The 12,987-nt window shown below is 33.8% G+C and overlaps 1 long non-coding RNA gene across 1 annotated transcript; it reads left to right on the top strand.

The window, feature by feature from the left end:
* The first annotated feature begins 498 nt into the window (after window positions 1-498).
* Window positions 499-12,614, top strand: LOC143071123 (uncharacterized). Its single transcript, XR_012976799.1, has 2 exons — window positions 499-594; window positions 9,444-12,614. It is a non-coding gene; the product is annotated as an uncharacterized LOC143071123 (long non-coding RNA).
* The last annotated feature ends 373 nt before the right edge of the window (window positions 12,615-12,987 follow it).

Genomic DNA, 12,987 nt, shown 5'->3' with positions numbered 1-12,987 from the left:
GAGCAAAGCCCATACCGCATATATAGTCAGCTATAAAAGGCCCCGATAAGACAATGTAAAACAATTCAAGCGAGAAAACTAATGGCCTCATTTATGTAAAAAAAATGAACGAAAAACAAATATGTAACACATAAACAAACGACAACCACTGAATTACAGGCTCCTGACTTGGGACAGGCACATACAAAAATAATGTGGCAGTGTTAAACATGTTAGTGGGATCCCAAGCCTCCCCCTAACCTGGGGTGGTATAACAGTACAACTTAAGAACGAACTATAAAAATCAGTTAAAAAAGGCTTAACTCATCAGATAGACAAAAATATAACACCATAAAGGAAAAACATAGAACTCCTTTTGTCATAAGACACTGTCAAACATCCAAACATACTATCCACACTCATCTGTGTCCACACTTGTTATTCTCATAAATTATAGATTATTGAATTTATCTTCCCAGCATAATAACATTGGTTTCCTTCCCCCTTACTTACATTCCCCTGAAACAACAAACCTGTAAAGAACAAACTAAATGTCAGTTTGTGTCTGATTGATACTATATATAACCTTGATAGTTTGGTACTCCCAACAATAAGGTAACTCTATATTGTTTTGTATATTAACCATTTGCCTAGTCCAAATAATTATGACGTCTGGCAAGGCTATTTTATTTTTTTTCTAGGACGCCTTGCCAGACGTCATAATTATTTGGACTAGGCAAATGGTATATATATAAATGAATTATTGGGCTACGATTTGCCGATTTACCAGGTTGGTAATTTAACCACATGAATCGGAAATTGTTATCAATTATATAATTCTGTAATTAATAGATTCGACTATCACGAGAAGCTTTACTGAGGAGCAGTACAGTTACATTTTAAATTAATCTGTTAAAGTGTGCAAATAATTGTGGTGATTTTTTAAAGGCAGTGCTTTAAGGCCTGACTTTTAAGTCATGAGGTTCATCTTTTCATACGCAATCTATGCAGGGGGTCTTTTGGCCAGAAATAGATCCGGAAATGTTCGAATTTCTCCTCTTCTTTTTATGGTATGATATGGTTTTTGTTTCTTTCATTTACATTGGGGACTAAAGAAACGATCAGTGTGTAGTGTTCGTTTTATAGAACTTGTTATTAGTGTGTATTTTGCATTATAAGCAGTCAACCTGACTACAAACTATCATGTGTATTCCGTGTGGAAAGAGTTCAGGTCAATTTCGAGTGTTATCTGACATCTAAAGATTCTTTAATTAGTTCAGACGTTGATATAACAATGAAAAGTCGACTGAACATGATTAATATTGCATCTTTTATAATTCAAAGCGGAATTCGGTTTATGAACGAGACACCGTAAAGCGTTTTCAATTTCGGTATTAGTTATGTATGTTGTCTACGTATTATCCTGGTTCCCGGTACTACGTTCCGGGTATTAGCTATTTGATATATGTGATGTGTAACATTACGATCGGGTACCAGCCAATCTACGTGTGTATGTGTACATGATTTCCCGCCAAAATGACCGACATACAGCTATGGAAAAATAGTCCATAAACGTTCCGTATTATGATATGCAAATTCATAATTAATCGTATCTTTTTTTTATCTTTGTATAATGAATATAACAAAATGGATTCCACAAAATTGAAAATAGCATTATTTTACGAGGATTTCTCATATTTTTCTCACTTCCGGGCGCAGTAATACGTATGTTTTGAAGAAGCTCGAAGAATTTGACAAAGTGAATTGAGAAGGAAACGGATAGATATACGTCCATGCTATCAGGTAAAACAATATAAATGTACAGAACAAACACATTTACTTCACACAAATAGTACAGGCTTAAGCTTTTTATTGTCTTATACACTACTGTAGTCTAGTGTTTAAACGACGGCGGTGACCTACAAGGTACGGGTCATACTGGGTCAAGTCTAAAATGTAAACATATCCACGTGCTATTATGTAGAAATCATCGTAATGCAATATCTACAATTTTCCCTCCTTTATACATCGTTTAACCAGATATATTTCTCCTTTATACATCGTTTAACAGATATATTTCTCTTTCAAATACACTTAAACACGGGTTGTATGTATAGTCGCCGTCATTTTTATTCCGCTAATTGAATAACACGATCTCGAGTAAACGCGATCGATATTTAAGAAAATTTTGACAAAAATCATGGTGCCAATTTTACGTGACGGCGACTATACGTATCTTTTCTAGTGTTTTCTTGTCCTTATTAAAGTTCATTTGTTGGTGTTTAAATATTTTTGAACGACTGAAAACAGGAGTGAATGAATGCAACAATTATATATACTGAAGACTTGGGCTGTACAATGATAGTGTACGTATAGCATACTGATAATTATTCTAGCAGTAATTATGTTAATTTAGGATGTAATGTCAGGAATTCATGAGCTATGCCTCAGGCTTTCTGAAAAAATATCAATGACAATGTAAACAGGAACAAAACATTGACACGAATGATGCTCTCTTCTATGTTATAGTTATTTAGGTATGTGTGTTGCACAAATTTCAAAAAAAACTTAAGTTATAAAACTTTTTTTCAGGGCACAAACCCACTTTAAAGAGACTTGTCTACTGCCATACCCATCCTATTTTCATGTACCATTTGCAAGCAAGAGACTGAATGGTTTGCAAAATTAAAAATCAGGACGGTGTCCAATTAAAACAAAAGAACTAAACTGGATGAATATTGTAGGAGAAATCTAGAGGAAAGTTTTGATTTCTGAAATTGGTTTTCCTGAAAAGTCATTCATCCTAGCCTGCAGAAAGGAACTATAACTGTCCACCACCAACTGACGAGCTAATGTTGAGCTTCACATATGGAATTACTCAAATACCATCAATGTCTATGTTTTCAGCACAGATTTCACAAGTTATGACACAGCTGTGCTTTTCTTATACCTGTTAAAGAGTTGTATACTAAATTTTATTTTTTTATCAATAAATATATATTGTGTCATTTAAGAACTTGTTTTTTGCCAAAAGATGCATACTAGTGAATGAAAGTGGTGCAGTTCATATTGCTTTGGTATATAGAATTGAATTACAATTGTTCATGTTATTGGAATGCTTATAAAAATAAGGAGATGTGGTACAATGTATATGATATTTAGTGAGTTTATCAAGCAAAAGTGAATAAGAAATAGGTATAAGCAGTTACAGGTACTACTGTACAATCTCAAACAATGAGAAAAACTCATACCGTAAAGAGAATTTCATATTTTCAAGTAAGTTTTGTTTTTGCGTTGAATTTTTTTCTTCTATTGTTTTAATTGCAAATATGGGAAGTGGTTAAAATGCTAATGAGACAGCTGTTATGGCCACAGAGCCTTAATTGAAAACATCTTTTTCATTCATACCGGTAGATTTTGCCTGGAGTTAGAAACATATCTGCCTTTGAACTTTTCAAAATGCACATGGGGGTTTTACGTGAAAGAGGGTTCATATAGTCATACAAAACCTTCAAGGGGGCCTTCAAATGGAAGCAGGACAAGTCGCCCCACTTTTTAAAAAATAGCACAAACTGATTTATCAAATCGCCCCACATGTGAAATTGGTTAAATCATGTTTAATATTACTCCTGCCAACTCGCCCTACTTATAAAAAAAACGGTAATATTTAGATTAATATATATATAGTTAAAAATAAAAACTCGCACCACTTTAATGAAAACTAATCTACACAGAATACAATCAAACCGAAAATTAATTTAATTACTATTATTGATATATACTGAAATTATAATTCTAAAAAAAAACTGATTGTTGAAGAATAACTGTAAGTTTTGAAGCTTAGTTATTTGCATAACAATTGAAAAGAAACCTGTTAAATGTATCATAATGCAATATAAGGAATTGAACTTATATTCAATGGGATAACATCTTTTTCCATAAGTGGGGCGAGTTGGCATTACTAAATTCATCCTGGTTAATAATATATTTATCTAGATTTCACCGATTTCCATTAGGTGGAACCAGTTGGCAGGAGTAATATTTACGGGATTTAATAAACTTCACAAGTGGGGCGATTTGGTAATCCAGGTTGGGGCAGTTTTTTTGTCAAGCCTGCGACTTTTGTCGCAGAAAGCTCGACATAGGGATAGTGATACGGCGGCGGCGATGTTAGCTCAGTTCTTAAAAGCTTTATATTTTAGAAGGTGGGAGACCTGGATGCTTCATACTTTGTAAATGGTTGCCTCATGTTACGAAGTTTCCGTCAGTCACATGTCCAATGTCCTTGACCTCATTTTCATGGTTCAGTGACTACTTGAAAAAAAAGTTAAAATTTTTTGTAATGTTAAATTCTCTCTTATTATAAGTAATAGGATAACTATATTTGGTATGTGCGTACCTTGCAAGGTCCTCTTGCCCGTCAGACAGTTTTCACTTGACCTTGACCTCATTTCATGGATCAGCGAACAAGGTTAAGTTTTGGTGGTCAAGTCCATATCTGAGATACTATAAGCAATAGGTCTAGTATATTCGCTGTATGGAAGCACTGTAAGGTGTACATGTCCAACTGGCAGGTGTTATCTGACCTTGACCTCATTTTCATGGTTTAGTGGTTATAGTTAAGTTTTGTGTTTTGGTCTGTTTTTATTATACTGTTTGTAATAGGTCTTCTATATTTTGTGTATGGAATGGTTGTAAGGTGTACAGGTCTACCTGGCAGGTGTCATATGACCTTGACCTCATTTCATGGTTCAGTGGTCAAAGTTAAGTTTTTGAGTTTTGGCCTTTTTTTCTAATACTATATGCAATACATGTAGGTCAACTATATTTGGTGTATGGAAATATTTCATGATCTACATGTCAGTTGCACAGGTTTTATTTGACCTTGATCTCATTTTTTACGGTTCATTGCTCAGTGTTAAGCTTTTGTCTTTTGGTCTGTTTTTCTTAACTATTAAGCAATAAGTCAATTTTATTTGTTGTATGGAAGAATTGTTAGCTGTACATGCCTACCTGGCATGGTTTATCTGACCTTGACCTCATTTTCATGGTTCAAAGGTCAATGTTTAGTTTTCTTGGTTTATGTTAAGATTATGTGACAGTTGTAATAAAGCTTTATTATTAGGACTATCAACATAATATCAATGATTAGTAAAGAAGGCGAGACATTTCAGTGTGTGTACTCTTGTTTTTTAAAGTGGGGTGAGTTGGTGAAAAAGTGGGGCGATTTGTCATGGATTCCCTTCAAATATATTCTAATGTGGTTTTTGGCTTCTTCGTGCATTAACAAGCTCATAGCCATTGTTGAATTAATTGTTTTCTTTAAAATAGTCGACAAAATTGCTCTTACAAAATTTCCATTTGGGAGCCTCGAGCTTGATGGGGGAAATACACTGCAAATACTGACAGTTGACAGGTATGGTCATCAAAAAAGTTGACATGTTACTATGTACATTTACCATTATGTTACTTGATGTTCTTGCTATACACACAGTACAGAGACTAGTCAATCTTTGTGAACTATTTTTTACGGGAGTCATTGAATATGCGTATACAATAAATAATTAAAAATAGTCTATTCATATTGAAAAGGAAAAGTTCTTATATGTCTAAAGAAGAGGGACGAAAGACACCAAAGGGACAGTCAAACTCATAAATTTAAAGCAAACTGACAAAGCCATGGCTAAAAATGCATTTCATGGGAGGCACAGAAAATATACTGTAAACAGTAGACTATAGATATAGGTGAACTAGGTACAAAAGAACTCTAAATCTTAAATTCTACAAACCACCTCTGTTCTATGGAAGATAATGATATAACTGGACTAGAAATACACACAACTTGTAATTAACTGCCTTTACAGCGCTTTCGCGCTTTGATTACATTAACCATGTGGAACTATTTGAAATTACAATACATGACAATAAGACATGAACAGGCAGATGTTGTCCCTCTATGCAGAAACCTGTTTCATTTATTTACAAGCTGATTGAACTTTATAATATAGTAGGTTCACATGTTTTATACGCAAATCATATTCTATCTAATATAACAACATGTCATGTATAAAGCAGTGGTGTAGCTAGGTCATTTTTATGTGTATGCCCAAACATCAGTGTGGGGCCTGAAGGCCCATACAGGTCCAGGCCAAAGTACCTGTTGGTAGTGAATAAGAGGGGCCAGGCCTTTGGAAGTGTAAGAGTTATCGAGAATGACATACCATTTCTGTCATTGAAAACTCATCAATAGCAACATTTTGTATATTCTATAGTGTTTTCAACATACCGTACTAGTGGTCAATATATTGTCTTCAACCAACTAGTGGTCACTATTCCGTTTTCATCCAACCAATTATCTTCGCTAGCCAAGGGTTACGATCCACTCCCGTTCTCTTCACCCTTGGCGGATTGAGATAAAATTTCGGAGACACAAGGTAAGGATTTTTATTGGTTGCAGTAGAAACTCGCTGCATCCAATCAAAAAGCGCCAATAACATGATCACATGTAAATGTAGAAAGTGTTTGTAAACAATTGCCACATGTTTATTGTGTTACAAGTCTTTACATCCCTAAACATACGACCACATTCAGTGACAATTTTAATATTTTTAATCGACTAATAGAAGTTCCTTTGTTTATTTCTTGCACAAGTGCATGAATATTGATGTATATTTCGTTTCCGGCTTTACCAAGTGTGTAGAATCTAGACGCCACCGTGTTTTTACCTCCAAATTGAAGAGTTCAAGTGCTACCATTGGTCAAGAATAATGTATTCGAAATGGACGTGACTTTAATTTCTCGATTGATGGCGCAACATTGTTTTGTTCACTATACTGTCTTTAACCAACTAGTGGTCACTTTACTGTCTTAAACCAACTAGTGGTCACTATACTGTCTTCAACCAACTAATGGTCTCTATACTGTCTTCAACCAACTAATGGTATCTATACTGTCTTCAACCAACTACAACCAACTAATGGTCACTATACTGTCTTCAACCAACTAATGGTCATTATAATGTCTTCAACCAACTAATGGTATCTATACTGTCTTCAACCAACTACAACCAACTAATGGTCTCTATACTGTCTTCAACCAACTAATGGCCTTTATACTGTCTTCAACCAACTAATGGTCTCTATACTGTCTTCAACCAACTAGTGGTCTCTATACTGTCTTCAACCAACTAGTGGTCTCTATTGTCTTCAACCAACTTGTGGTCACTATACTGTCTTCAACTAACTAATGGTCTCTATACTGTCTTCAACCAGTTAATGATCTCTATACTGTCTTCAACCAACTTATGGTCTCTATACTTTTTTCCAGTCGTGGATTTACAGGATGTACAAAAAATGGTGCACCTTGAACATTTTGAAAAAAAAATCTTTGATTAAATCAATTTGTCTATTGTAATCACCGGTCATAAAGTTGTCATTAAATACTTATCTCAAGGCGTCAATACCTTGACATATGTATGTTTACACAATGAACCTTTAATCAACCGGATAGCTAATTTCTTGGTAGATGTTAAGTTGTTAAAAAAGAAGAGACCGTTCTAAATTTTAGATGTTTTTAGCAGGTATTAGTTCATACTTTTATTTACATTACTTTTCTCTAGTTGTTTTAAATTTGTATATTAACTTTTCTCGACCAGTAACAAAAGTTTGGACAAAATGCACTTCTGGCGTATTTAAATTTTTTTAAACTTGTTGCCTTTTGTTAGCTATTATTCGTGTGTTTGTTTGTCAATTGTGTTCTCCTATTTATTTATATTGTAGTCCTGTAATATTGTGTTGTCATTTTAATGTTATATTTCACATCACCATAAAAGAGGGAGGTTTGGCATGCCACAAAACCAGGTTCAACCCACCATTTTTTCCTTTAAAAATGTCCTGTACCAAGTCAGGAATATGGCCATTGTTATATTATAGTTCATTTCAGTGTGTGTTACATTTTAACGTTGTGTTTCCGTTGTGTTGTTTGTTTTCTCTTATTTTTGAGTGTGAATTCACATTACTATAAGACGTCGTCACGTGTCACGGTACTTATCTATCCCAAATTCATGGATTTGGTTTTGATGTTATATTTGTTATTCTAAAAGGATTTTTTCTAATGCTTAGTCCGGTTATGTGTTTTTGTATGTGTGTTACATTTTAATGTTGTGTCGTTGTTCTCTTATATTTGATGCGTTTCCCTCGGTTTTAGTTTGTTATCCCGATTTTGTTTTTTGTCCATGGATTTATGAGTTTTGAACAGCGGTATACTACTGTTGCCTTTATTTGAAGTCACATAAATATTTTATATTGAATTCCCCCATTCTATTATAATCTGATTCTCTTAAAGTTCTGATCATTCCAATTTTTTAGTAACTTACGCCCTCTTTCCTTAAGAAAACTCAACAAATCAGCCCTCTGAAGTACCAACGACTTGTAATTGACCTAGCATTGGTATCAATAAAATTGATGAGATTAAAGAAACAACACCTGACTTACATATAAGAAAAAACGACATTAGTTTTGTAAAACAATCAACCAACTAATGGTCTCTATACCATCTTCAACCAACTAATGGTCTCTATACCATCTTCAACCAACTAATGGTCTCTATACCATCTTCAACCAACTAATGTTCTCTATACTGTCTACAACCAACTAATGGTCTTCAACCAATTAGTGGTCTCTATGCTGTCTTCAACCAATTTGTGGTAATTATCCTGTCTTCAACCAACTTGTGGTCACTATTCTGTCTTCAACCAACTAATGGTCACTATTCTGTCTTCAACCAACTAATGGTCTCTATACTGTCTTCAACCAACTAATGGTCACTATACTGTATTCAACTTCAACCAACTAATGGTCTCTATACCATCTTCAACCAACTAATGTTCTCTATACTGTCTTCAACCAACTAATGGTCTCTATACTGTCTACAACCAACTAATGGTCTTCAACCAATTAGTGGTCTCTATGCTGTCTTCAACCAATTTGTGGTAATTATCCTGTCTTCAACCAACTTGTGGTCACTATTCTGTCTTCAACCAACTAATGGTCTCTATACTGTCTTCAACCAACTAATGGTCACTATACTGTATTCAACAAACTACAGCCAACTAATGGTCTCTATACTGTCTTCAACCAACTTATGATCTCTATACTATAACACTACAGTGAGATAAATCTGTAAAATCAGCAGAACGTTTTAATGACGTTGTGTTGTTAAGGGAATATTAAGCTTCTCAATGATCAAAATAAGTGTTTGTCAAACTGCTATATTACCGGTGTAATTTTTCTGGTTAAACGGTTGGTTCAAATTTTTTGATTTTCTTATATATTTGTCAAAGGATCAAAGTGAATACTTCGTCAAAATTTTAAGAAAAATAAACGAGACAAATTGATTTTAGTTAAGGTGTTGGATACCACCTTAAATATAATTCTTCAAATCTAAAATTATTATTTTTCCTTCAGAATGCCAAAGAGGAAGAGAGGTAGTAACTTAACAAAACATGTTAAAAAGAAAAAGAAGCCATTGCCAGCTGTTGATCCTATCATGGAAGATATATCTTTTTTAGTTTCAAACCAGACTGATGATGCAATGGATGATCCAGGTTTAAATCAAGACACATCAATGCTCAAGATTGAACCCTGTGAGGACATTTCTTGTTTAGTTTCAAACCAGACTTATGATGCAATGGATGATCCATGTTTAAATATAGACACATCAATGCTTAAGATTGAACACTGTGAGGACATTTCTTTTTTAGTTTCAAACCAGACTGATGATGCAATGGATGATTCAGGTTTAAATCAAGACACATCAATGCTCAAGATTGAATCCTGTGAAGACATTTCTATTACATCAGCTGAACACCAAAGGGAACTCTTGTTAGTTGAGCATGAAGACCACACCTATGCAACAAAAGAACAGCCACTTGATAGGGATTATACATATAATCAGGAATTTGATTGTCGGGAGGATTTTTTTCTAGCACCAGTGGAAGGCACAGAGCAACAGATCACGCAAGAAATCGAGATATTTTCAGTGTATGCGTCACCGAAAGAACTTGCAGAATCTTCTCTATCTCCCTTTAAGACTTTATGCTGTTTGTTACAAATTAAAATTAGTGATCCATATATCTTTAAATGTACAGAAAATGAAATTCGTATAGTTGAACTGTACCAGATCAGTAGCAAGAACCTTAGTATAAAACTCACAGTTATCATTGACAGTAGCTTTTGTGCCTATATATATGTACATAGGAAAGAAGTGTCAAGAGACAATGCAATTTGGATGGGACTGCCAAATATATATGATAGCGTAGAATCTGTTACAAAGTTATTATCACGTCTTAGTTGTTTTTCTGTCTGTATCGGAAATCCTGATGAGAAATATCAATACATTACGCCAGTTGGATGTGGAATCAGTACCCAGTACTCCAGCACGATTCGCAGCTTTAGGGAAGGTAACTTCAGCGCCACATCAGCTGGCTCTGGTGAATACACATCAACAATAAGATCTGTTCATTGTTCATTGTTAGTAAAAGGAAACCGCTGTTCACAATGTATGAATGACCGTTCCATGTCAAGAAAGAGACACCAAAGAGCTGTAGAGCGTCAGAATTCACCTCTCACAGATTTTGTTCACAAGTCAATAAAACATGAAAGCATGACTAGATCAAACCTGATAGAAAAAATCAACCAGCAACGAGATGAAATAAAGTCAATGTCATTAGAAATTAAAGAACTGAAGAGAAAATTTCACCAGGAAGTTCTAAAGAAAGGTGTTACATAAGAAATGGGCAGTTAATTGAATTCTAAAGAATGGTGTTACATAAGAAATGGTGCTACATAAGAAATGGGGCAGTTAATTGAATTCTAAAGAATGGTGTTACATAAGAAATGGTGTTACATATAAGAAATGATTTTACATAAGAAATGGTGCAGTTAATTGAATTCTAAAGAAAGGTGTTACATAAGAAATGGGGCAGTTAATTGAATTCTAAAGAATGGTGTTACATAAGAAATGGTGCTACATAAGAAATGGGGCAGTTAATTGAATTCTAAAGAATGGTGTTGCATAAGAAATGGTGTTACATATAAGAAATGATTTTACATAAGAAAAGGTGCAGTTAATTGAATTCTAAAGAAAGGTGCTACATAAGAAATGGTGTTACATAAGAAATGGTGCTACATAAGAAATGGTGTTACATAAGAAATGATTTTACATAAGAAATGGTGCAGTTAATTGAATTCTAAAGAATGGTGTTACATAAGAAATGATTTTACATAAGAAATGGTGCAGTTAATTGAATTAATAAACTGAAAATGTACATTGTAAACTAAAGATAATTTTAAGAAATCATCACTAGGGTATCTAGTTTTAAAAATGTGTCTGATGACCCTGCCCGCCAACCAAAATGGACATCATGGCTAAAATTATAACATAAGGGTTAAATGCAGTTTTTGGTTTATATCTCTGAAACTTAAGCATTTAGAGCAAATCGAACATGTGGCAAAAAATTTAATCAGATTAAGATTTGTCTGCCCTGAAATTTTCAGACCAATCGGACAACCTTTTGCTGCCCCTGAGTTAGTAATTTAACGCAAGATAAATGAAATACACATGTGTAGACAAAGCATGTTTCTTCAGTCATCTCAAACTTACAATTTAGGAGGTAAAAATTGTCACATGGCACAAGGAGCCATTCATGGTCATTATAAGCTGTTAATTTTGTTAAGTTGGTGAGGAATGACGATGTGCTCGATTACAACCTCAATCTTTCTATACCATACATTTTGGAAACCTCTTTGTCACATGTTAATTTACAATAATTTTTCAAGCTGCAGTCTCTGATGAGGTAGCCATTTTATAAAAGAGAATGCTTTTGTCTTGATCAGACTGTTAAATTGTGGTATTTCTTGTTGTGTGTAAAAGAGCCGAACACAAGAATAAAATTTTTTAATCAGATTCTTGAAATCCATCACTACTTAACAGGTTTATCTTTGCCTCTATCACTGAATTACTTTATGGAATTTATAGAAAAACATTTCTCTAAATGTGAAGAAGTCAGTGAATAAGCTGTGGAAAAAAGTGTTCAATTTAATTGCTTGCCTTACACTGCTTTGTAATTTCTGTTAAATCTCCAAATAGATTTTGAATGGGATCTGACATTATGCTGTCTGCAGTATCTTTGTAGGGAGTGTGAAATATAGAATACTGAAATTGCATTCACTAGGCCCCTCATGAGGATGGGTATCCAAGTAATCACATAATCCCAAATGTTTGGCCAATATCACATATTCATTAGTTAACTTTATGTTTAAAATACGATAATCAAATGATATAAAATAGTCCTAGATTATCAAATAATCATGAAATATTTAGTCTGGTAATTAAATAATCACTATAAAAACTTCACAGTAATCACATAATCAAAAACCTCATGAGGAGTCTCATTTTTCACCATTTGTTATTTTGTCTTTTTTTCTTTAATTCAATTTTGTTTGGATTTCTCTTTACACATTTAAGATGCAGAATTTGTCGCCCTATGGTCATATGTTGTAAAATGAGAAATTATTGAGTATGCATGTACATTATAAATAAATATGTCATGATAAAAATATTATTTATACTTTGAATGATCGTTCTACTCTTTATCTTAGCCTAAAGCTTGAAAAAGGATGGAATCATATGCAGTGATATTTTATATCCAAAATGGATTGAAAAAGGATAGAAATAAAGATTCCACCATTGCAACAAGTTTGTTAAGACATTCTCCATTCGAGACAATTAGATTTTTTTTAAGCGTGATGCTTGCTATGCTTTTTAAATAATTAAAATTTAACTGTTGAGAGTGGAGAAATAAAGTTACACATGAGTTTTAGTTGTGTAATCTGTTTCTCTAATGATTTAATCTTTCCCTTTCAAAGATTTGCAGAAAGTTGTTTTCTATATTTGTGACGTCCTCAGGCATGGTCGTCTTTTTTCATGACGCCACATTAGGAAAATTTA

Source organism: Mytilus galloprovincialis, chromosome 4, assembly GCF_965363235.1.
Source record: "Mytilus galloprovincialis chromosome 4, xbMytGall1.hap1.1, whole genome shotgun sequence".
Lineage (NCBI taxonomy): Eukaryota > Metazoa > Mollusca > Bivalvia > Mytilida > Mytilidae > Mytilus > Mytilus galloprovincialis.
The sequence above is the reverse complement of the archived record's forward strand: the minus strand, read 5'-3'. Positions and strand labels throughout refer to the sequence as shown.